This window comes from Haliotis rubra, unplaced genomic scaffold, assembly GCF_003918875.1.
Source record: "Haliotis rubra isolate DU_JTF1 unplaced genomic scaffold, ASM391887v1 Scf20, whole genome shotgun sequence".
NCBI lineage: Eukaryota > Metazoa > Mollusca > Gastropoda > Lepetellida > Haliotidae > Haliotis > Haliotis rubra.
This window is the reverse complement of record NW_025766003.1, coordinates 3,447,665-3,470,001: the sequence shown is the minus strand read 5'-3', so window position 1 is coordinate 3,470,001 and position 22,337 is coordinate 3,447,665. Positions and strand designations below refer to the sequence as shown.

The following is a 22,337-nucleotide window of genomic DNA, read 5'->3' as shown; positions in this document are numbered from 1 at the left end:
AACATCTCGCCCACTCAGTGAACAGTGAAAACACTACCAACTGTTGTATGTCCATTCTTGGTTTCCTGGAAATAAATCTCAATAAATATTGACATGACACAAATTATATACACATGCATAAAATTGGATTTGGCAGTCACAAGTCTGGAGGAAACTAGAACATAAGGCCTTATCTGTTTTTAACAAGAGACATATCCATACATATTGGACTGTTCCTGGTCGTGTCTGACTGACAAGGCCACAACGAGGGATCGGCGACATTCAGGTGATCAGATATTCTCGGAATCGACCATATAAGCCCAGGACACTGATGAGGGGGAAATGACATTCGCCCAGCGCATCATTGTGGCTATTTACTCGATATAAATAGCCGTTATATATTAAGGTACACATAGTATTCCATACATTTAGTTCGTTCAGGTATAAAAAACAACGATTTACAAAATCGTACCCTTTTGCTTTTTTCCACCAAACGTAGGATTTGGTTACTGTAAACGCCGCGTTTATATGTTCGTTGAAAAGGGACTGGGTAATCTAACTTGAGAAATACGTTTTGTTCAGTTATGTAATGCCGCATTTAGCACGTATGGCAGTGGTATGTAAATGATTGAGTAAAAACAAATGAAGTGGTTGATAATATGAGCAAATGTTTCTGCCGTCAGGATACGCAGTCTACCGAGTCAGCGGGACTCATCACCTGTATAATGTGACCGCTTCACTGCGTCCTCGGTGGTGTAGTGGTTAGAGCTTCCGCATGCCGGAGACCGACTGGCTTATGCTGCTGGGTATAGATTCTAACCTGGAATAACTAGGCTAGAATTGGTCTTCAGTAACCTATGCTTGTCGTAAGAGATGACTAACGGGATCGGGTGGTCAGGCTCACTGACTTGGGTGACACATGTCATCGTATCCCAATTGCGGAGATCGATGTTCATGCAGTTGATCACTGGATTGCCTGATCCTGACTCGATTAATTACAGACCGAGGTCATACAGCTCGAATATTGATGAGTTGAACAAACGAACAAATAACCTGGAATCTGACATTAGTCTGGTCACAAACCTTTAACCACTAACTCAGTCACTGACACACAATAACGGCCCCCACACCCAACCCATACAGAGCTGATAACCAGTAATGTTGGGAATTTGTTAAAATCTCATAATTGATGATTGGTTCATTACAACCGATTAATCATGGAAAATAATTGGTTAGCGTCATTTATGAAATGTGTTAATGCACACAAAAATAAGGAAAAAAACATATAGTTCTTTGGGGTTTTTTTGGCAAAATTTCACATCTTTAAAGGATGACTAGTATGGAGGAACATAAATTTCTTAGAGTCTTTAAGATAAATTCAATCATGACTTGGAACAAGCTTGTAGTGCTTATGAAATGTAACAGACAAAACCAACCTAGTGAAAAATACTGTTAATGAAAACAAGTGTACTAGAATTGTTTGTGTTCGATTATGAGAAAACATGATCGATTGCTTGGTCGTTTAGTCACTGCGACCAATCTTCGATTATTTCAATTAATCGGACCACCACTAATAACCACCAACTGGAGGACACTCTCCTCGGGCACACCTACTGCAATCATAGGCTAAGGATTGCTCCCGAAAAGATGATATTATGATGGATAAACCTGTCAGAAGGAGTGCAGTTGTCGTGATGTGTGATCTAACTATAGTTCATCTCATCGGTTCAGAATTAATACGCCGTTCGCAGTGCAAAAACGTCACTTGAGCTCTTCGTGCTTCGGTACATTGGCTCGGCTGAATGTTTAACCATTTGATTAAAAATATTCCGATTAGAAATATTACGAATTATTGCTTTTAACCTTTTGCTTGGAAGACCAAACGATGTGCTGGGTCCACTGTTGGAAGCTTAGCGCGTTTGGATACAAACGGGGTATTGATTGTGAACGGCACATTCTGTTCGAATGGATGGTTTTCTAATCCCGCTTTCATAGAAAGACACGCGCAGAAGTATATGAGCGGATGAAAACTGGTACAAAAAGAGATGCGACAATTGTTTTATTGTTTTTCACCCTCGTGTGTGTGTATTCGGCCCAGGGGGTGCGCAGGGTAATTGGTCTGGTACTGGTCCCAGGATTGCTGTGACGAGACAGGCTTTCCTCTTCACTAAGATGAAACGCCGTGACGTGTGTGAATTACTGTCCAAGATGACCTCACCAGCACCAATTCTCTGTCTTAACAAAGACGGCCCAGATCCGCAGATACAACGATTTAAATACCGAGAAATAGTGGTCTCCCGCTAACAGTGCCAGACGAATCTGAGTGAGTGAGTGAGTGAGTTGGGTTTTACGCCGCTTTTAGCAATATTCCAGCAATATCACCGCGGGGGGACACCAGAAATGGGCTTCAGACATTGTTCCCATGTGGTCTTCGGCGTGACGAGCGAACGCTGTAACCACTTGGCGACCCCACCATCCAATACTAATTAATATGACATAAGGACTTAAGAATAAAATACATTCATGCATGAATCATAACTAATTATTAACTACTATCTTTCTTTTACAGGATTTGAATCAGAAGGTCAATATGTCTTCTGTAACCTTGTTCAGCTGCGCATGTGCAATGATACTCTTTGCATCAGTAGTCACCTCATCGCCCACGCTACCGGAAGTAGGACTCAAAGACATTGGATCGGAGCACGCATGTCTGTTTATGTGTGAAATGTGCTTCACCGGATTTGTAAGTTGCTTTCAGTCGTTCATGCCATGTGTCATCACGAACACTCTTTTCATTTTTGTCAACTTTTTTTTCACAAAAGGAAAACAATACTTCGTCACACCATTGTTCTTGTAGGGATTCTGTCAGGAATCAGTTGGTTATCCATAATCTCTATTTTAACGTGTAGCACTAAAGCTTCAATAGGTTGTTACGGAACATTATTGAAACACTTTAACGTCAACAATAACGTGGTTTACAACAATAACGTGGTTTACAACAATAACCTGGTTTACAACAATAACCTGGTTTAAATCGGATATATCTCACAAACTTGTCCATGATGTCAAGTAAAAATGGATTTCACATATTATCGAACACGATAATTGGGTGGCTGGTGGATACTGTTGGTGTAAAGCGCGGATTGGGGATTGGGTGACTGATGATTATTGTTGGAGTAAATCGGGGATTGGGTGGCTGTTGGATACTGTTGGTGTAAAGCAGGGGTTGGGTGGCTGGCAGTATCTGTTGGAGTAAAGTGGGGATTGGGTGGCTGGCGGTAACTGTTGGTGTAAAGCAGGGATTGGGTGGCTGGCGGTAACTGTTGATGTAAAGTGGGGATTAAGTGGCTGATGGTTACTGTTGGTGTAAAACGGGTATTGGGTGGCGGTAACTGTGGATGTAAAACGGGTATTGGGTGGCTGGCGGTGTAAAGCGGGGACTGGGTAGTTGGTGGAAAGCGGGATTAGGGTGAATAGTAAGTGTACATCTGAGGCGGTGATCAAATGGCGGATGGTTATAGTATCTAAAACGGACATCAGTAGGCTGATTAGTAGTTGCCGGCCGAATTATCCATTTATCTGAAAGTCAAAGGTGAAGGCAACATATAAACCTATTTACCATTCTATTTCAGCCTAAACCAATGATGTACTGCGCTAACGAGGTATGCGCTGCTGGAACCTGCAACGCCCCTGGAATGGTATGGGTGGGACGCGCCTGCAAGAACCCTGCACTCCTGGACAAATTCCTGGCCAAGTAGAATCCGAGTTCCTCAAAGCGACATCAGTTTTTGTTATCATATTCACATTCAGACAGTGCACTAGACACTAGATGTAGACATATTAAAGTAGCACGTTTGTTACTCATACTGGCAATTCAAACTATTTTCAACATGAAACCATCCTCGGGGATGCAGGTAACAATATCTGTGTTCCGGTTAATACCTTTGATCCACTCGCCAGGAATGGAACCGCTTCTCTGGAGACCTCCTACAACGGAGCATGAAAAACGTTATGGCGTAAATATCCTTCTGTAGAGATGTTACTCTCAGAGTGTCAAAGGTCTGCGACAGACAATGGAGATGGATGGGCGGGAATTCAAGAAAACAGCAGTGTAAACAAGACAGTTCTGAATATCGGCGGATCAATAACTTAAAATGGAAATGATAGAATATTAGCAGCTTCACTTCGGTAATGCTCTTATGGAAACAAAATACATACTAGATTTTAAAGAAAAAGGGTTGAGCACAAGAATCCATGTAAATTTGGCCATGCAATAAATTTGTTAAATATTGGTAGTATTTTTATCTTTCCAATGTCACATTGGATATGCTGCCAACTGACTATGTGAGTTGCTGTGTATGGAAATGTATGAGTAACACATTCTTAAAATAGTTCATCTACGAAGATACTTTTACCATCTATGTAGACCATACTTTTAGCAACGTTAATGCTACTTCCAGCTAGGTCTGGGTTGTCCCATCACCTTAGACCATACTTACATCGCCTCGGACCATACTTTCACCAACGCAGATGCTACTTACATCACCTTAGACCATATATTCACCTACGTAAGTGATATTTACATCACTTAGACCGTACATTCACCTACGTAAGTGATATTTACATCACCTTAGACCATACATGCACCTACGTAAGTGATATTTACATCAGCTTAGACCATACATTCACCTGCGTAAGTGATATTTACATCACCTTAGACCATACATTCACCCATGTAAGTGATATTTACATCACCTTAGACCATACATTCACCTACGTAAGTGATATTTACATCACCTTAGACCACACATTCACCTACGTAAGTGATATTTACATCACCTTAGACCATACACTCACCTACGTAAGTGATATTAACATCACCTTAGACCATACATTCATCTACGTAAGTGATATTTACATCACCTTAGACCACACTTTCACCTACGTAAGTGATATTTACATCACCTTAGACCATACATTCACCTACGTAAGTGATATTTACATCACCTTAGACCATACATTCACCTACGTAAGTGATATTTACATCACCTCAGACCATACATTCACCTGCGTAAGTGATATTTACATCACCTTAGACCATACATTCACCTACGTAAGCGATATTTACATCACCTTAGACCATACATTCACCTACGTAAGTGATATTTACATCACCTTAGACCATACATTCCCCTACGTAAGTGATATTTACATCACCTTAGGCCATACATTCACCTACGCAAGTGATATTTACATCACCTTAGACCATACATTCACCTACGTAAGTGATATTTACATCACCTTAGATCATACATTCACCTACGCCAGTGATATTTACATCACATTAGACCATACATTCACCTATGTAAGTGATATTTACATCGCCTTAGACCATACATTCACCTACGTAAGCGATATTTACATCACCTTAGACCATACATTCACCTACGTAAGTGATATTTACATCACCTTAGACCATACATTCACCTACGTAAGTGATATTTACATCACCTTAGACCATACATTCACCTACGTAAGTGATATTTACATCACCTTAGACCATACATTCACCTACGTAAGTGATATTTACATCACATTAGACCATACATTCACCTATGTAAGTGATATTTACATCACCTTAGACCATACATTCACCTACGTAAGTGATATTTACATCACCTTAGACCATACATTCACCTACGTAAGTGATATTTACATCACCTTAGACCATACATTCACCTGCGTAAGTGATATTTACATCACCTTAGACCATACATTCACCTACGTAAGTGATATTTACATCACCTTAGACCATACATTCACCTGCGTAAGTGATATTTACATCACCTTAGACCATACATTCACCTACGTAAGTGATATTTACATCACCTCAGACCATACATTCACCTATGTAAGTGATATTTACATCACCTTACACCATACATTCCCCTACGTAAGTGATATTTACATCACCTCAGACCATACATTCACCTACGTAAGTGATATTTACATCACCTTAGATCATACATTCACCTACGCCAGTGATATTTACATCACCTTAGACCATACATTCACCTACGTAAGTGATATTTACATCACCTTAGACCATACATTCACCTACGTAAGTGATATTTACATCACCTTAGACCATGCATTCACCTACGTAAGTGATATTTACATCACCTTAGACCATACTTACATCCGCAATCCAAACATTTCCCGAGGTTTACTTCACTGATTCTGATACAACCTGATAGGCCTGCTATTACAGCTTGTTAGATTGATGGAAAAGAATAAATATAGGTTACAACAATTATACGCGTTGCTGTCGGTAATGTTTTATAACCTAATTCTTATTATAGGTCACAGTTATAGTTCAAATCACGTTTTGTACCGAGGGAGTGCGATGAGACATATCGCCAGGGTCGGATCACCACGGCCAGAATTAAGCGTGGTATTTGGAGAGTCAAATTTTCAAAAGCTTTTTCACGTACATGTTTAAATGCTGAGAACTGTTCAAAACTTTTGAAAGTTTTATCATCTACCAAAACAGGTGGCTGTGGAGGTGGGAGGGGTATAGGGCTGTCTATCAGGACCAAATTTTGTTTATTCAGCAAAGTGGTGAACGTACGCCATCCCTATGACTTAGTGCTCTCCATTAGAATTAACCTTGTTTGAGTGGCATTTAGAAGTTGGTGTGATGAACAACAAGGAGAGTTCTATGGATATACAACTTCTTTAATATAATATGAGCGACGTTTCAGTGTAGCTACTAACACCGTTATCAAGCCCATCAGCATTTGCTTGATAACGGTGTTAGAAGCTACACGGAAACGTCGCTCATATTATATTAAAGAAGTTGTATATCCATAGAACTCTCCTCGTTGTAGAAATAACCTGATTGGCTAATTAGCTGAGTATCTTCCAGTGATGTAGCACCCACTGTTAAGGGGCGGTGGGGTAGCCTAGTGGTTAAAGCTTTCGCTCGTCTCGCTGAAGACTCGGGTTTGATTCCCCACATGGGTACAATGAGTGAAGCCTGTTTCTGGTGTCCCCCACCGTGATATTGCCGGAATATTGCTAAAAGCGGCGTAAAACAAAGTCACTCACTCACCCATTGAGGTTAAACGGTTTAAGTAGTGGAGGACATTATATGAATGGTTCACTGAAAAACAGTGATGACACCAGGTGTTCGCGAAAAGTGCTGCCCGCTATAACCCACAACGAAAGGTTTTCTGCAGAAAATGTACATTTATGGAAGATTGAATCAGTATGAGTACAGATACCTGTTTACTATTACTTGTTTTAGTGGACCACTCTGTCAGTGGTAGGATGCAATGTGTATGTTTATTCAATGTCATGAAAGTCTTCAGTTTTACTCCAAAACAGAGGCGGTAGGGTAGCCTAGTGGTTAAAGCGTTCGCTCGTCACGCCGAAGGCCTGGGTTCGATTTCCCACATGGGTACCACGTGTGAAGCCCATTTTTGGTGTCCCGCGCCGTGATGTTGATATAATATTGCTAAAGCGGCGTAAAACTATACTCACTCACTCACTCCAAAACAACAATCCCAGTAATAGTGGGACATTTCGGGATTTAAAATACAGTGTTGATGGCCAAGTGGTTAAAGTGTTGTTTCGTCACGCCTAAGACTCAGGTTCGATTCCCATATGGGTAGACTATGTGAGACTATTCTTGCTGTGAGAGGGTAGGATTATTGCTAACATTGGGTGACTCACCCGTACAGACTCACCAGGGGTTCAAAATTGTTTTAAAAAGCCACTTGCCACAGGGCAAGTGACTTTAAGAAAGTAACTTGTCCTGACTAATTTTCCACTTGCCCTGATTTAATGACATAATCATGATGATGTAATTATGAAAGAAGAAATCAACATGGTATTTGATGTTAATGTTTACTGGACTATTTATTGAAAAGTGATAAATAGCACAGAAAGATAACTCTACTTTATTATCACTGCGAAATTTAATAGCTACATTTTGAGCAGATATGAAATTAAATCCAAGTTTATTTGCAGTTTGAATCCATAAGTGGAAATTATCTAGTAGCCCACGGACAAGTAATTTACCATTATTTGATTGTCCGAAATGAAAACTGACTTGTCCCGGGCGTCGGGCGATGGGATTTTTGAACCCCTGCTCACCTTACAGTTCTACTCTCTCCATCCACATACCACAAATGATCTGCAATGATAGATGAACTATAGTACTATGAAAGAATAGGGTTTCTCTTTAGTATATTTTTAAAGGTTTATTATTTTATTGTCCTACTTTCTAATTCAAAGTGCAACTGTATCCAAAGTTACCTTGGTGCTGCAGTACAATTAATAATACAAGAGTGACACACACATGTCACGTGACTTGTTGTCACTCACAATCCTTCATCTTGGACAAAGAGAACAGGTTCGTATGTTATAGTTTTACAATATAGACATAGGTTATGCTGGTTATGAGCCGAGCTCCGCTGCTATCAAATTATAATTTGTTTTAGAACTTTCAGGAATACTTTCAACAATGCAAACAACTGGGCAATAGAAAGTATATGCCTAAAACATGATTTGGGACCGGATTTGAGTGTCGGAATTTGGTATAGAGGGATATCTGATTAGAGGGAGTTTCTTATATGATATTATATAATGACAAATTCGGGACCAAATAAATATGTCGGTTTGCAGGGAATGTCGGATTAGAGGGATGTCGGTTTAGAGGGAGTCCACTGTATCATGTTTGATGGTCGATGAAAAAGACGCAAACAACAAATGGTTATTCGACAGTGGAATGTTTGATACAGGTATCACAGGTGGTTTTGGATTAAGGTTAGCAGTGTTTCTGCGACAATTCTCGTCTTGATAAAATATCTTAGACTAAATTGTTTTGGCCAAATCCAATGTTTTGGTACACGTATAGTTTCTTTTGTCCGTCAGTTTGTTTTATTTTATATTTATTCTGATAAGTTTGAAACTTACCGCTTGGTTGTAAGCTGAAATGAGTTTTACGTCGCGGTTGAGATCGGTTATATAGAACTGGCACACTGAGTGAGTGAGTATGTTTATACGCCGCTTTTAGCAATATTCCTCCAATATCACGGCGGGGGACACCAGGAATGGACTTCACACATTGTACCCATGTGGGGAATCGAACCCGTGTCTTCGACGTGCAGAGCGAAAGCTTTACCCACTAGGCTACCCCACCGTCCCGGCACACTGAGACCCAATGCCTTAGTTTTGGTGCGGTCAGGGATGGTACAACTGACCTTTCTCTCGCTGGACAGTCTCCGTCCACATAACCACAGATTCTCGACACACATTGTGAGAGCGATTAAAGTTGGTTCGGTAAATTCCTAGACTAGGTAAATTCCATATATGTATGTGTAGGTGTCAATGTAAATTGCACGGAATTTTACACATTTCGTTTCGTATGTATATCTTTAAAACATTCTTCTGAAATAAATCACTTGACTATCGTGTTCAGAAAAGGCAGCGAATGGTTTACAAAATATTAACAGCCAAGACGGGACACAACCTGTTTCTTAATTAATTAATTTTAAAACAAGTACACTGGCCAATGAGGATGATTGAATATGGCTTTACGTCGTAATAATGAAGCATTATTTCAAATGGGTCACAAAAAATGGGTCTCACACATTTTGGAATTGATCCCGGGCCTTTGCTGTTGTTATCCACTAGGCCTTCACGTGGCTGTGGAGCAGGATGTGCTCACGTTATCGCGAACACCTGGCATGATCACCGTAAGATTCTTAAGATTATGTGTTTTAATTTTGTTTTTTATTTATATACAAATAGAGAAGGAAATTATCGAAATTATTAATATACAAATAGAGAAGGAAATTATCGAAATTATGTACCTAAGCATTCACCGCCATCAAGCAAGGATATATCCAAATAGTGAGTGATTTTAGTTTTACGCCGCTTTTAGCAATATTCCGACAATATTACGGCGGGGGACACCAGAAATGGGCTTCACACATTGTACACGTGTGGGGTACCATCCCTGACCTTCGGCGTGACGAGTGAACGCTCTAAACACTAGGCTACCCACCGCCCCTGATATCCAAGTAAGGATCTCTGAATCCTTGACGATCTGGATCAACACAAAACCCGTGTTCGTGGGTTTCGCCGAAAGGATGAACGTCTGAGACCTGCGCCACTTCATGTTTTCCTTCCGGGTCATGCCCAATTATACCTGGAATGTTCTCCAAACTGACCTTAATCCCGCCTCACGCACCCACTCATACACACGTTCAGGGCCCAGAGCCTAGATTTTCGAAGCTCTCTTAGCGCTACGACAGTCGTAACTCCCATACTGTCGTAGCACTACCGCTTTGTGGAACTAGGCCCTGAACGTGTGTATGAGTGAGCCCAGATTGTTACTATTGGTCGTTTCAAAGTAACAAGCCTGCTTTAAAATGTTATTGATTATTTCACATCCATTAAAATTAAGTTCAGCAAAGCGATACGTTACGTGTTGAATGTGGTTTTGCAATATGACAATCTCGGTTAACCCTCCATGACTACTACAGTCGTTAATCGTCTTCTACTTTGATGTAGCGAAGCAATAATTCGGTTAAACACACCAGCAATAATCAATGAAAATGTCAGGATATAAATATAGCTGAAACATCCTGTCCTCAGCTTTAAATAACTCGCGCGGAAATTTTGGGTTCCAAACTAAATTAACCACATCATGTAATGCAATGATTTCGTCGGAAGAAATATTGACTGATTGTATTCAAATAACAAAACACTGATTTAAAATAAGATCTTTCTGTCGAAATCTATATTTGGGAGAAGTAATTTAATTTAATCGATGAATAAAGATAATTGAGGGGTGTTTTGATGCATTTTCATTCATTTGTAGTGACATTGTGTATCGAGAGAACCAAATCGTGCTTTAAAGATATTGATAAATGTTGTTGAAGCGTATGGAATCAATATTGTACTATAACACAACACGTGGCCATACTTGTAAACCTTAAGGGCCTCGAAATACGACTTAAATTGACACTTGCTATTTTCCATAAACTGGTTTTAAAGAAGAGTCTGTATAGGTCGCTTGTAAAAAGGTAACCTGCCCCCCTTAATCTCCCCACCCCCATTAACACCCCCACCTCGAAAGTTGCCGACGGCAAACAGACGAATGGGGACCCACATTCATTACTTCTACCGGTATGACGCTTATTATTCTGTGAAATATATGATACGATTAGTTTCCGTAAGTCTCTGTTTTATATTTCAAATTACGAGTGCAATTACGGTGTTTTAGATAACGATAATCGGTAATATTTGGTGTGAATCTCACCCTTTTGCTTCAGAAAAAGATTAACAGGGAAATGAGAATACAATTTTTAAATTCTAGTATCAAGATATTTGCTAATTAAATTCACAGAAATACCCCTAGCCCACCTCGCGAGGATGAGTGCGTGCGTGCGTGCGTGCATGCGTGCGTGTAACCCCTAGCTCGGATGTATCCGTGTAGGACATGGCTCCCCAGACCATGACGTTTTCTCCACCAAATCTGTCCAACAATCTGTTCGGCACAAACTGTTTTGCGTTGACGTCGATAGACACGTTGTCTCCCATCCCGTCGTTGCAGGAAGAAACGCTATTTATCGCTGAACCAAAACTCGTCTCCAGTTCCCTAGCTAGGTTCCATGCCTGTACCCTGTTGCACCATTGGACACGTCGTTGTCGGCGTAGTCGTGTCAGGACAGGTCCAACGTTGGGTAGATATGCTCTAAGTCCCACTTGTCCCAGGCTATTTCTGATGGTTTGGTCGGAAATTCCAGACCAGACACCTATCCTGCGGTGTCCGTTGCTGTAGCAAATCGGTGACGTAGGTGAAACACCTGGATGAAGTGTACGTTACTGTAGCAGGAGTGGCCACTTTTGGGACGATCTTGGGTCGAATTGAGGCGGGTATATCGATTCCATAAAAGTGATATGGTGATGTGGTGGACGTTGAGGTGTCTTGCAACGGCAGACTGGGACCCCCTGCTTCCAAAAGTCCAATGGCGAAATTTCGGTCAGTAGCATTCAATCATTTTTTTCAAATCTTCGTTTACGTCGTAAATTTCGTAATGACATGGTAAATTTGGTTTGCCCTTTTATGGTCAAAGTCTTTACTCATGTTTCCGAAATATTGCACGTGCATTACGTTCAAAATCATGACATGATTAACGGGATTCAAACATAGGAATTGTCTTGATGACGATTGCTGTGAAAATATAATGAAATGAACTGCTGAAAACGCTTGTTCATTTCTTTCTTCTTTTTTTTTGAAGAGTGTATGTGTGATTGTTGCTGTGATAGTGTCGGCACGGGGAAAGAGCTGTGAGATTATAAGACTAGGTAAAATACAGACTAATATCTCATCTTCTAATCTTCATACAACAAGGTTTATTGTATTTGTATGAAACTGGAACTTCGTTCAGGCAGACATGAAAAAAAACACATATAATTTTACAAACATTTTAGAACTGGATGGTCGTTCAAGACGGACAGGACATAAATCACTACTAGCCATTGGTCGTGTTCAAGCCGGAGAAAGTTTTGGAACTGTTGCACGGCACCTAAATGTTCACTAAAACAACGATATCCCGACTTTGGAGCCGCTACAACAACTTCAATTTGACCAACGATCGCCCGAGAAGTGGAAGGCCAAGAATCACGACCCCCCTTCAAGATCGGTACATCCGGGTCCATCACCTGCGTAATCGGCATGCCCTACCAACCGTGACTGCCACACAAATACCAGGTTTGAGGAGAGTGTCAGCTCAAACGATTAGGAACCGTCTGAAAGAAGCGGGTTTACGTGCCTGTAGACCAGTTGTTGGACCTGTACTACGCCCCTACATCGACGCCGACGACTCAGGTGGTGCAACAACGTAAGGATACGGACTTTACAAAACTGGAGGCGAATCTGGTTTTCTGATGAATCACGTTTTCTTTTGCAACGTCACGACGGAAGACAGCGTCTGTATAGGAGACGTCATAAACGTTTTGCGCCCATCTGCGTCCGACAGGTGGACAGATTTGGCGGAGAAAGCGTCATGGTTTGGGGAACCATCTCATACAACCAGAAATCAGACTTGGTGATCGTTCCAGGGAACCTGACAGCCCAACGTTACATCAACCACGTGTTAGAGCTTCACCTTCTCCCGATTATTGACCAACAGACACAGATTTTCAACGGGACAACGCCCGGCCTCATACTGCACGTGCAACAATGAACTTTCTGCAGAATTCCAACGTCAATGTCTTGCCATGACCCTCTAAATCACCAGACCTCAACCCTATTGAACACCTGTGGGATACTCTGGATCGACGCGTACGTCAACGTCAGCCGCCGCCACAGACGCTGCAACAGCTCGCCGTTGCACTGCAGGAGGAGTGGAGAGCCATTCCCCAGGAAAGAATCCGGCGTCTTATCCGTTCTTGTCCAAGGAGATGCCGTGCAGTGATTGCAGCGCGTGGTGCTCATACGAGATACTGAGAAAGACGCCCCCCCTGGTGACAAACTGGTGTCTGTGAGATGACTTTTGAAATGACAATTTTAAACATGCCCATCTGGGTTATTATTCTGCCAAATTTCAGACTTCTGTCTTAAATAATAAAAATGCCGTGTCGTCCTAAAACTTCAGATCAAAATCTCTAAAATACAGGGGTTGCGTTTCTTTTTTTGACAGAGTTTATGATCATGATTATTGCTGTTGTGATCAGTTTCCAGAACCATGTGTATTGAGAGCCAGGACACACAACAAAGTGAAGCATTTGAATGGTGAAATGATACATAGTAACACGACTCCATATACCCCGGGGTGAAGGACTGGATGTTGTTTTACACCGCACCCCTAAAGTTCCACGGCGGCTTCGTTTGTGAACCGTCTAACCAGTCATGTGAAAACTAAAAAGATTGAACACTGTCGCTCAGTGCAGGAAACCTGAATTGTTACATGATCCAGCTATATGACAGCAGGATGAAAATATTCTGGACATGACAAACAAGTGATTGACATCATGAGCATTGCAGTTGGGATACCATCATACACAACAACCAAGTCAGCGAGCCTTGTCCCTCATACCGTAATGCGCAGATCGCGAGGGTTGTTGGGGACCAATTCCAACCTTTAATTCCAACAGGAGAACCGTTGGACTGTGTCAGCCTACTAGAGGGAAATGGGCGTCATACTCTTGCATCAAACTTACTGGAAATGACATAGTATCTGTTAGCGTTTTAGATCTTGGATATGAGAATTTGGATTGCCGTTTGCGTTTCGACTCGTATATATCTTCTACGAAACTGAACTTCATGGTTTTGCAAATCAATGAAAAAGGTTTCAGGTCTACATGTTTATACAAGAATTATTTGCATGATTCTGGGCCCTTTTCAAAGTTAAAAAATACACACATATGTGCCGTGATAACTGCTGGCATGCATACACTGGTCATCAAGAGGTGGACATGAGAATTCCTTACTCCACCATGTGAAGCTGGTGCAGTCTCCATTCATCCACGTGGTCAGGCACAGTGTGTAGAATCACTCTCTCCCACACGCAACCGTAGATACTCCCACCGCATTGAATCCATGGTCGGGCAATGTCTATTTCAGGATCTGCTTTCTAACGAACATGTTCGGGCCGCCGTACTGGAGACACGGTTTTAGAAAACTGAGGGAGGTTGTTCTGGCTCATTGGAACTGAATTCGCCAATGCCGTGAGCGATCATATGTTCAGGCACGTTTCGTTCTCCACTGCACCGAACGGATTATCCTAAATACTAAAGAGTTTGTGCTTCATTTGAGGGTTGATTTCTTTAAAGATTTGACGGTAATAATTACTCGTCGCCTGTAGTCATGTCTGGTGAGAATCTGACATGTTGGTGAGACTGACATGCTGGGAAGTTTGGCATGCCAGAGAGTACCACATGTTAGAGACCATGGCATGCCTGGGCATATGACGTGCTGGATAGCCTGACATGCTGGGGCACCCGTGAAGATCCGGGCTAGAATTGGTCTCAGTAACCTATGCTTGTCTTAAGAGGCGACCAACGAGATCGGGTGGTCGGGCTCGCTGTCATGGTTGACACATGTCATCGTATCCCAATTGCGTAGGTCAATGCTCATGCTGTTGATCACTGGATTGTGTGGTCCAGATTCGATTATTTAGAGACCACCGCCGTATAGCTGGAATATTGCTGAGTGCGGCGTTAAACAAACAAACAAAACATGCTTTTGAACTAGACATGCTATGGAGTCTGACATGAAGGATAGTCTAAAACGCAAGAGAGTATGGCATGCTTGAGCGTATGATGTGCTGAACAGTTTAACATACTAGACAGTCTGACATACTAAACTGTCATGACATGCAAAAGCGTATGATATGCTAGATAGACTGTCATGCAAGAAGTATGACATGCTCGACAGTCTGACATGCAAGAACTATGACATGCTCGACAGCCTGACATACAAGAACTATGACATGCTCGACAGTCTGACATGCAAGAACTATGACATGCTCGACAGTCTGACATGCAAGAACTATGACATGCTCGACAGTCTGACATACAAGAACTATGACATGCTCGACAGTCTGACATGCAAGAACTATGACATGCTCTACAGTCTGACATGCAAGAACTATGACATGCTCGACAGTCTGACATGCAAGAACTATGACATGCTCGACAGTCTGACATGCAAGAACTATGACATGCTAGACAGTCTTGTATGAGAGAGACACTGCTCCGTGTCATTCATCTGAAACTGTATTTGCATTGTTTCCATTCTGCCACCAAAAGCATTCACGCATTTAGTGGCGAGAGGGAGTAAATGCTGTTCAACGCCGTAGTCAGCAACAGCTACTTTGTGTCGGCGACCTGTATATACTTCACCTGGGGCCAGACAAACTAGTGACCGAAACCACAATGACTAGACACTACACCTCGGTACAATGTCACCCAGTCATCACAAAGGTCCAGACAATCTGTTTTCTTCTTTCGTTCTTTTACTAATGCATGGATGTATCTCAATCATCCTAGGGATTATATGCACCACTGGAGCAATTCTACAAATGAAACACCATTTAATATATTCCATGTTAAGCTCTTCATAATATCCCCCTTCATGTCAGTGTAAGTGTTAACGAATCTCTTAAATCGATCGTTTAATATCGATTAGCTCATCCTTTCAATCACACATCAAGGAATACACTGAAATGGTTTCAAATATATTGTATGTTTCAGGGGGGCGGTGGGGTAGCCTAGTGGTCAGTCACGCCGAAGACCCGGGTTCGATACCCATAAGGGTACAATGTGTGAAGCTCATTTCTGGAGTCCCCCGCCATGATATTGCTAAAAGCGGCGTAAAACTTAATTCACTCACACTATGTTTCAGTCAAAACAAGAGCTAGCAATGGTAAAACTATCAATGTTATTGCGCTACAATTGTCTGTTGACGCCATAATGTCTCTTTGCTACTTTCAGTGAATCATGTCAACAGTTACAGTACTCATTCTGACATGCGCAGTGCTTGCCTGCATACCGGTAGTGACGTCAAATGAGTCCGGTCCGGTGCTTCCTGTCACTCATCTGCGAGATCCGCTTGTGAGACCGGACATGGCCTGTCTCTACATCTGTGAGATGTGTTTCTGGGAGAACGTGAGTGATATTGAGGCGATACTCTTTAGTGTTTACCCCTTCTTACGGTTCTAAAATTGACTGAACATTCCATTGAGGTGGACAATGAACACTATAGTATATCGGTAAGGCTACAACCACTGAGGTGGACAATTAACACTATAGTATATCGGTAAGGCTACAACCACTGAGGTGGACAATTAACACTATAGTATATCGGTAAGGCTACAGCCACTGAGGTGGACAATTAACACTATAGTATATCGGTAAGGCTACAGCAAGTGAGGTGGACAATGAACACTATAGTATATCGGTAAGGCTACAACCACTGAGGTGGACAATTAACACTATAGTATATCGATAAGGTTATAACCAGTGATGTGAACAATGAACACTATAGTATATCTTTAAGGCTACAACAAGTGAGGTGAACAATGAACACTATAGTATATCTTTAAGGCTACAACAAGTGAGGTGAACAATGAACACTATAGTATATCGATAAGGCTACAACAAGTGAGGTGAACATTGAACACTGTAGTATATTGGAAAGGCTACAACAAGTGAGGTGAACAATGAACACTATGGTATATATTTAAGGCTACAACAAGTGAGGTGAACAATGAACACTATAGTATATCGATAAGGCTACAACAAGTGAGGTGAACAATGAACACTATAGTATATTGGTAAGGCTACAACAAGTGAGGTGAACAATGAACACTATAGTATATCTTTAAGGCTACAACAAGTGAGGTGAACAATGAACACTATAGTATATCTTTAAGGATACAACAAGTGAGGTGAACAATTAACTCTATAGTATATCGGTATGGCTACAACAAGTGAGGTGAACAATGAACACTTTAGTATGTCGGTAAGGCTACAACAAGAGCGGTGGACAATCAACACTATAGTATATCGGTAAGGCTACAACCAATGACCCCGTGAAGATCCGGGTTAAAATTGGTCTTCAGTAACCCATGCTTGTCGTAAGAGGCGACTAACGGATAGGGTGGTCAGGCTTGCTGACTTGGTTGACACATGTCATTATATCCCAATTGCGTAGAACGATACTCGTGATGTTGATCACTGAATTGTCTGGTCTAGACTCGATTACTTACAGACCGCCGCCATATAACTGGCATTTTTCGGAATGTGGTGTTAAACAACCAACCTACAAACAAACAAACAAAGGTTCATTCGTGGAATGCAGTCACAAATACAACCGTAATGTCAATTACCATTGTCTCAGTTTCTCATCGTCAAGGCAACTTAATAACTCTTGCGCCCTCTTTCGGCAGCTTTGACTTCATCATCATGAACAGGGAATTGTATACAATCACTAGTGACAGCGGTTTAAGCCGTGTGTGCTTCAGAGAACCTTCGTTCTTATGCATCTACCGTTGGTGCTGGATGAGACGACTGATTGGTTGTATGTTGTTTTATGTCGCACTCACCCATATACTATGTGTACCACGTTTCGCAAATAACCGAGTCTGGGTCAGTCTGTCCAGTGACTCACAGGTAAACTGTAGCGCAAACAGGGTTGCGCAACAAAGAGAACATTACCAGTCTTCGTATATGCGCGCGAAGCGATATACGAAGACTGGTCATTTTCTCTTTGTTGCGCAACCATGTTTGCGCTACAGTTTGCCTGTGAGTGACTGATACGAAGTACATGTACATCTATCGATCGTACTGAACAGCCGCTCTGGCGTAATACGGCAAGCAGGCAAGTCGTGCATTGTGACCACCCGATCAAGGATAAGATATCTTTGGGTTATTGTATGCAATCCTACTGGAGCTAACTGATTGGAAACGGTACATATACAGACCTAACTGACTCAGTTCAATAACGTGTGTTCAACAATATCTACACAAATATATATTATCATTTCCAAATATATTTCAGCCACAAATGTTGATGTTCTGCGTCAACACCGCCTGCAGCCGCACCTACTGCAACGTCGTCGACCTGGTGTATATAGGGAGGGCATGCAACAACACAGAGTTACTGGATAAGTACATCTCTCCGACGATGAATACGGATACGTATTCCCAACAGGAAACGTATGCACAGGAAACGTCCAACCAGTAGACGTGCAGTCCTGCTCGTCCAGCTTCGAAATAAACAAACTTCGATAAGGCTACCAGTAGTTATCTTGTTTGTGGGGTAGCCTCATTCTTTGACCTTGACATTCTGTATTTTCATGAAGTGTGTGGGGGCGGTGGGGTAGCCTAGTGGTTAAAGCGTTGGCTCGTCACGCCGAAGACCCGGGTTCGAATCCCCACATGGGTACATTGTGTGAAGCCCATTTCTGGTGTCCCCCGCCGTGACGTTGCTGGAATATTGCTAAAAGCGGCGTAAAACCAAACTCAGTCAGTCAGTCAGTCATGAAGTGTGTGAAGTCAGTACAACATCCAAAGGTAGTAAGTACATTTCACCATAAATCTCCTATTTAAGAATGGGAGTCCACACTGAAGTATGACGTCAGTTCTGCGTCTTGCCAGTCTGCTGACTGCCAGTAGGCGTACAGTCAAACTTCGAAATAGACAATAAAGCGGCCAGAGGTTATCTTGTTTACTTGAGTAGCCATGTGGCTCGTCATTGCCCAACATGGGTACAGTGTTTGAAGCCCAGTTCTTGTGTCCTCTGCCATGATATTGCTGGAATATTTCTAAAAGCGGCGTAAAACCTTACTCACTCATTGTCTAGTTTATCATAATGCTTGTTTTGTAAAGTCATTCACTCATTGTCTAGTTTATCATAATGCTTGTTTTGTAAAGTCATTCACTCATTGTCTAGTTTATCATAATGCTTGTTTTGTAAAGTCATTCACTCATTGTCTAGTTTATCATAATGCTTGTTTTGTAAAGTCATTCACTCATTGTCTAGTTTATCATAATGCTTGTTTTGTAAAGTCATTCACTCACTGTTTAGTTTATCATAATGCTTGTTTTGTAAAACTAAAGTCATTCACTCACTCTAGTTTATCATAATGCTTGTTTTGTAAAGTCATTCACTCATTGTCTAGTTTATCATAATGCTTGTTTTGTAAAACTAAAGTCATTCACTCACTCTAGTTTATCATAATGCTTGTTTTGTAAAGTCGTTCACTCATTGTCTAGTTTATCATAATGCTTGTTTTGTAAAACTAAAGTCATTCACTCATTGTCTAGTTTATCATAATGCTTGTTTTGTAAAGTCATTCACTCATTGTCTAGTTTATCATAATGCTTGTTTTGTAAAGTCATTCACTCATTGTCTAGTTTATCATAATGTTTGTTTTGTAAAACTAAAGTCATTCACTCACTGTCTAGTTTATCATAATGCTTGTTTTGTAAAGTCGTTCACTCATTGTCTAGTTTATCATAATGCTTGTTTTGTAAAACTAAAGTCATTCACTCACTCTAGTTTATCATAAGCACGTTGAATTACGGAACACAGTTAAGTGTTGAATCCAGTTCTATTGCAAATAGCGGAGTAAAGTCTTACTCACTCACCGTCTAGTGTATCATAATCCCGTTGAATTATGGAATACGATTAAGTATCGAATCCTATTTCTTCGAGATCAGGAGCAAAAAAACCGTCCCTCACATTTGATTTTATCATACGTTTGATTTCAACTGAAGATATCTTGGAACAGCGATATTCTATTTGTAAACCTGACCTGAGTGACACTTAGTCTCCACTCAAATAATATATCTGCATGTTATATTTTCTTAAAGATTTAAAGCTTTCAGTCATGAAGATTTTTTTATCATGATACACAAATGTTGGTGGGTGTCTTGGGCATATTATCTTTGAGCATTTGGCTTTCTAAGCACAAATAGTAGATAATAAATGTCAAATTTATTACTTACCCCAACTGCCACTAAACCAGTTTATCGTTACCAATTGGACGGATGCCAAACATATAATGTCAAACACTGGATTGTCTTGTCCACACTGGAAAATTTTCATCTGGAATATAACTGAACAAATCTATGCAGGTGAGCTACAATGACTGCATAACTAATTTTTTATTGATTGGACGGAAAGGTTATCCTTCATATTATATTTTTGTTTGAGCTAAAATACGTCCGCTAAGCATTTTACACAAAAATTGAAATATTATGTGAACGCCTCACCATGACAACGTGTACAGATTTATTACTACAATGCCATTCAGCAGTAAACACGAGTAAGGTGTCTTTAAATAAGTAAAATCTATACCTAATTTAAAAAATAAATGCCTTCAAAATTTGTCATAAAGGTTTTTGAACTATACGGCGTTGACGGTTTACAGTGATTTTTTACAATACATTACCCCCATTGCTGTCGGAGGTTATGCTGTAGTGGAATAAGCTGAGTGGATCCAAGAAAGCTTGGACGTGCACGTGCCCCCTGCCTGCAGACCGTGTGAAGTCTCCTACAGCCTGATGAAATTGACCATTTCAGTGTGTCTCTCAGAGAGAGAGAGAGAGAGAAGAGAGAGAGTGAGAGAGAGAGAGAAGAGAGAGAGAGTTACTCTGAGACATGGAGAGATACCTGGGACAGATGGACACACATATAGTATGACCAGAAATTATTGAGAATTTTAGGAATATGTTTAATTAGATTTCTAGTATAAACAACCGTGACCAGCTATCAAGTGCTTGGTTTCATTCAAGAGAGACAACTCCGTTAATCCTTTTTCATTAGTTTGTGAAGAGTTATCCCCCTTTGTTTACTTGCTAGCAGGCGACATTTTCAGTGATCCTCAGTATGGATGATTTAGAGAAGAGGAAGTTGATTTTAGAGTATTATAACAAGGACATCAGATCAGCTAAAGTGATTTCAAGTAGAACAGGCATCCTTTTGTCCACTGTTTATCGTGTTTTGAAAAATATTGCAAATGGATATGGCATTGAGCACGAGGGAGGCGCAGGTAGGCCCAGAAAATTGACTAACGGTGACAAGAGGCGGCTTGGTATTCTTGTTTCTAAATACAAACGAAGGAGTTTAGAAAACTTAAGGCTGGATATGATTGACAGAGGAACTGTGGCTGTCTGTAAGGTGACAATTAGAACTGAGCTGCATGCAATGGGTTGGCAGAAAAGTCGAGGAAATCCATCACCAATCATGAAACCTGAACAAAAGGAGCGAAGGTTGAACTGTTGCTTACAGCATAGAAATTTTAACTGGGACAATGTGATTTTCTCAGATGAAAGCTCTGTGTGGCTGTTTCCTAATACACTGAAATTCTGGACCAAACAAACTGAAAAACCTTTGTATCAGCGCCCAAAGTACAGTCCGAAATTTAACGGGTGGGGTGGCATACTTGTGTTTGGGGCAACGCCCCTCTGTGTATTTGAAGGGAATATGAACAGTGAGCGGTACACAGATATTCTCGAGGGACATTTACTTCCATCTGCTCACGTGTTCTATGGAAATCTTTGGATTTTCCAGCAGGACAACGACCCGCAACATCGTTCAAAGCATTCACAGGCTGGTTTCGGACCCAAAATATGACATTATTAGATTGGCCAAGCTATAGCCCTGACCTAAATCCAATAGAAAATGTTTGGGGACTTATGAAGGAAATTGTCAATTAGAAAAATCTGACAAATATTGCTGAAATGAAAGAAGAGGTGGTCCGATATTGGGACAGCATGGACCACGACTTTCTAACTTCTTTGATCAGTAGTATGCCCCGCCGCATTGA

General features: G+C 41.1%; 2 long non-coding RNA genes across 3 annotated transcripts; both read left to right on the top strand.

Moving 5' to 3' along the window:
- Positions 1-2,551: 2,551 nt before the first annotated feature.
- Positions 2,552-4,270, top strand: LOC124275540. Its single transcript, XR_006898309.1, has 2 exons — positions 2,552-2,722; positions 3,612-4,270. It is a non-coding gene; the product is annotated as an uncharacterized LOC124275540 (long non-coding RNA).
- A 4,076-nt stretch (positions 4,271-8,346) lies between these two features.
- Positions 8,347-18,800, top strand: LOC124275539. Of its 2 annotated transcripts, none has more exons than XR_006898307.1 (3): positions 8,347-8,398; positions 16,495-16,668; positions 18,563-18,800. It is a non-coding gene; the product is annotated as an uncharacterized LOC124275539 (long non-coding RNA). The 2 variants fall into 2 exon arrangements; XR_006898308.1 differs by lacking the exon at positions 8,347-8,398 and adding an exon at positions 9,656-9,743.
- Positions 18,801-22,337: the final 3,537 nt, after the last annotated feature.